This window comes from Mixophyes fleayi, chromosome 5 (assembly GCF_038048845.1).
Source record: "Mixophyes fleayi isolate aMixFle1 chromosome 5, aMixFle1.hap1, whole genome shotgun sequence".
Lineage (NCBI taxonomy): Eukaryota > Metazoa > Chordata > Amphibia > Anura > Limnodynastidae > Mixophyes > Mixophyes fleayi.
Genome location: NC_134406.1, coordinates 264,131,206 through 264,135,332, shown reverse-complemented (window position 1 = coordinate 264,135,332; position 4,127 = coordinate 264,131,206). Strand labels below are relative to the sequence as shown.

The 4,127-nt window shown below is 38.8% G+C and overlaps 1 long non-coding RNA gene across 1 annotated transcript in view; it reads right to left on the bottom strand.

The window, feature by feature from the left end:
* Positions 1-3,155: 3,155 nt before the first annotated feature.
* Positions 3,156-4,127, bottom strand: part of LOC142159275 (uncharacterized) — a 2,758-nt gene continuing 1,786 nt past the window's right edge. Inside the window, exon 2 of the long non-coding RNA XR_012692934.1 lies at positions 3,156-4,127. This exon is cut by the window's right edge and continues 1,413 nt beyond it. This is a non-coding gene — a long non-coding RNA (uncharacterized LOC142159275).

Genomic DNA, 4,127 nt, shown 5'->3' with positions numbered 1-4,127 from the left:
GTAGGTGTTCTGTGTTTTTTCTGCAGCATGGAAGATCTAATGAGTGTCCTATGAGCAAGATGACCATTGTGTGTTCCCTACTAGTGACATCTATATGTAGATTATTTTAACTGCAAATACAAATTCCTATTGTATATATTTTTTCAACATATAAAACCATCGATTAACGAAGTCTTTTAAATCTCATTTTGTTATTTGGCATTTCATAGCGTTAAATAGGAACTGTCAGCAGGAATGGGCATAGGGATTTATTGAATAGATGACCATTTGATGTAGTCCTGCTCAACACGTGTGAACAGAATAAAAGATTTCATAAGTTGTAAAACAGCAACAAATAAATCTAATGTAAAAAGGCCGTGTGCAAAAAAAATAAGTACACCCTTACTTGTTCCATTTTAAGAAAGGTCACTGGACCCAGGTACGGTTACTCAAGTGCACCTCAATATTCGATCATCATGAAATTCTACCTCCTATGTGTAAGAAGAAATTGGCAGCTAAATCTGGAGCATTCAGTTTGTCACCACGTCAAGGAGAAAATACATCTGCAGTAATCTCTGAGAAGCAACAGGCTGCTGCTCATCAGCCTAAGAAGGGTTATTTGGCAACTTCTAAATAATCTGAAAGTACTCTTCCTAGAGCTAGATTATTTACAAATGGAGATTGTATGAAGACCGTTGCTAATCATCTCAGGAGTGCGGTGTTCCAGCAAACTAACCCAACAAGACCAGAACACATGATCAGACAGATGATTTCTCAGATGATGAAAGCTTTATCAAACGTGGACCATGCAATAGTACAAATCTACAAATTAATGGCGGAAAAAGAAAAGAATCAACTTTTTGAAATCGCCAATCTTACTACAACTCCACACCAGTGAGATACTGTGCTGGGCCCATAAATGTCCTTAAACATCAATGCACTGAAACAATGTAAGGAGGAGTTGGCAAAAATTCCTCAAATTCAATGTAACAGACGAAATTGCTAGAGTATTTGATTACTCCCAAGTTATTGCTTTTAAAGTGGTTATACAAGATACTGAATTATGTTGTGTCATAAGACTAAAAGTGGTCAAATTGAAGTACTTGAGCACTAGATTGTGGTTGTGTCCAAATATGTAAAAACACATTTGATAAAGGGTGTACTTTTCTTTTTCCCACGACTATGTAGACAATGGTATGGTGGATATTCCTCTTGACAAAGTTGATACATTTAAGCACTACAGTTAAAGTGAACATTATGACTTTCAATTTATTCTGAGTGTTTAACACTAAGGGGGAATTCAGTTCAGTGTGAAGTGTCTTGTGGGCATTCCAGAGACACTGTCTATATTTTTACTAAAATATTTGCTCATTTTTCCCTATAGGTGTGCGGAAAACTGAGCATATATTTTTACTGTAGTAACAGTAAAACTGCCATGTTCCTGAGAACATCGCGGCTAATTAAATTCCTCTCCCTAAGAGTAGCATCCCAGCGGAAAGAAAAGGTGATATGGCAGAGTATTTCACCTTATCTTCATGTTCACTTTCAATATTACAATAAGTATTCTAGTATGTAGTGACATTTAAAAATGAGAAAGCGTACCATTGGGTCCTTTGAAATTAGAGTAGGACAAAAATTGAAATTGCACACAATTCAATGAAAATGACCTCATGAATAATCTATTCTGATTTTAATTTTTAGTATTGTTAAAATTCAATGTACTGATGGGAACATTCTAAGAATACTTTGTCTATCAGCAACTATATAACGCAACTAATTACACAGCGCTGGACAGAGAACGCGCACGCATCAGTCCCCTGCCCCATAGGAGCTAATAGTCTAAATTCCCTAACATACAGAGAGACACACAGACTGAGACAGACTAAGGTCAATTTAATAGCGGACAATTAACCTACTAGTATGTTTTTGGAGTGTGGGAGGAAACCCACGTAAACACGAGAACATACAAACGCCACACAGATAAGGCCAGGGTTGGGAATCGAACTTATGACCGAAGTAGTGTGAAGCAGAAGTGCTAACCACTGAGCCACTGTGCTGCCCACAGTGGTGTAGTGGTATGTGTTTGTATAGGTAATATTTTTTATTATTTATTTTGTAATAGAAAACATTACCTTTGGAACTCCTGTCCCTGCAGCTAGAGGGAAAAAAATTATCAAGGGAAGCTCTGCTCTGTTACATTGTATATTGTGTTAGACATACACACGCTGCATCCAATTATGGTATTGATCTGCATGGACATAGAAATTCCTGCAGATTGTATATTCAGGTATGTATTTAAGCACAAAACAGTAACCTTTTTTAAGTTCTAATACACAGTTTTTGCAAACTCATGACCTCTTAAGCATTATGACAAAAAAGGTGCACGTCCATGCCCCATGACTGTTATTTCTAGACTGAGCAATGTATGGTGCTGTTTTTAGTGCCCCTGGCAGAAGCAGGACTTGTAATAGTGACACCTAGTATTTGATCATGATCATAAATAATGTTCTTGGAATCCTGTGAGACTTGTTCGGCCCCTCTGCAAACTTGGTTAAAAAAAAAAAAAAATAAAAGCCCAAAATAAAATAGTTCGACAACCATCAGCCAAATTTCTTACTCTCCCTGTAAAGACTTTTCTGCACGGGTACCATGCATCTATCTGCAGTCACAATATAACTTTGGATAAAATCTTTCAAAGTTAAATGATGTACTTTTATTCCCAACGCTATAATGTCATCAGAACTTGATAAGGTATATACACATAGATGTATACATCCGGCAGCAGTTGGAGATGGCTGCAGATTCAACTCCTGTGATATTTACTGTCATCGCTGTTCCCCTTTTGGTGATCTCCGCTGGCTCCTTGGTGAGAGTAGGTGCTGCAAAAAATGGGGAACAGTCCTGGCCTTATTTTCGGCAGCGAGCAAGACGCTAAAGAAAAACAGGCTATGCACAGTCCAAACTGAGAGAGAACTACAAGCGTACGAGAGTCTCTAGATCTAGGAGAGGAAGGAGTACTCAGTCATGATAATTGATGGACAGTTATGGTTGCCAGCAGCTGACTTTTACTATTTCTATATTGACTGGTTAGAGTTTGATGTCTCTGCCCTCTGTTGTCTCTCCTCGTTCCAACTGTACTAAACCACCAGTAGCTACACAGAAATACCAACATCCGATCACTGCTTTAATATTTATTATTGGAGGGTAATTATGCTGATGCCCATCAACAACTACCCGCACTTTCCCCATCAATTGTTACTCCGCTACTTTCTGTATCATGTGATCTCCGCACCTCTTAGATTGTAAGCTCATGTGAACAGTCATCTTCACCTACTGTTTTATGTCACTGGTGTCCTGTCATGATTCCTTCAATGTACAACGCTGTGTAATTTGTCATCGCTTTCTAAATTAAAAAAAATAATAGATGGTATGCGGAAGTTTGTAACACCTTTATAAACGATAAGTTATTACCTGTAAAATCAGCTCATCTCTTAAAAATAGAATTTAGTCTGGGTGTTAAGGCAGTAACGGGATTTAAAAAGCAAAAAAAAAATGTTAGCAAAAACCTTTGTTTCAATTAAAATATATTTCACACACCTCTGTATGACTGTAACTGAGTGGTGCAGCAAGAGGTTGCGGTGATGGCAATTGTGAGCAGACCTAGAGGAACAGTGGGTCTCATGAGTATTTGCTGGCACCTGTTGTGGCAGGGATTTTGGCCTCTGTACCCTTCGTTTACTGTTGGCAGGGGCTGGCTGGCAAATTTTAGCCCTGGGGGCGAGACTCTGCAGGCTATTTAGGTAAAAAAAAAAATGCAGCCCAGTGACCTAGCCCAAGGTAGCCCCCTATGGGATCTGCCCAGGGGGACAGATGCCCCCTGCCTCTGCATGTTGGGGAATGAAGCCCAGTTAACCGTACCACTGCCATGTCCTTCATTGCTGTCTGGAACCTCCAAGTGACATGTACTGTGTGAATTTTGGGGTCCCATTCATAGCTAGAAGTGACTGGATCACTCATAATTAACGTATGGTATCAATTTATTTAAGGGAAATAGCGCAGGGCGCATATTTATATAATTGCATATGCACTTATTTTTTGTATTGTATATATTCTGAGATAGGAAATCGTTATTTCTGAGACCAGGGTAG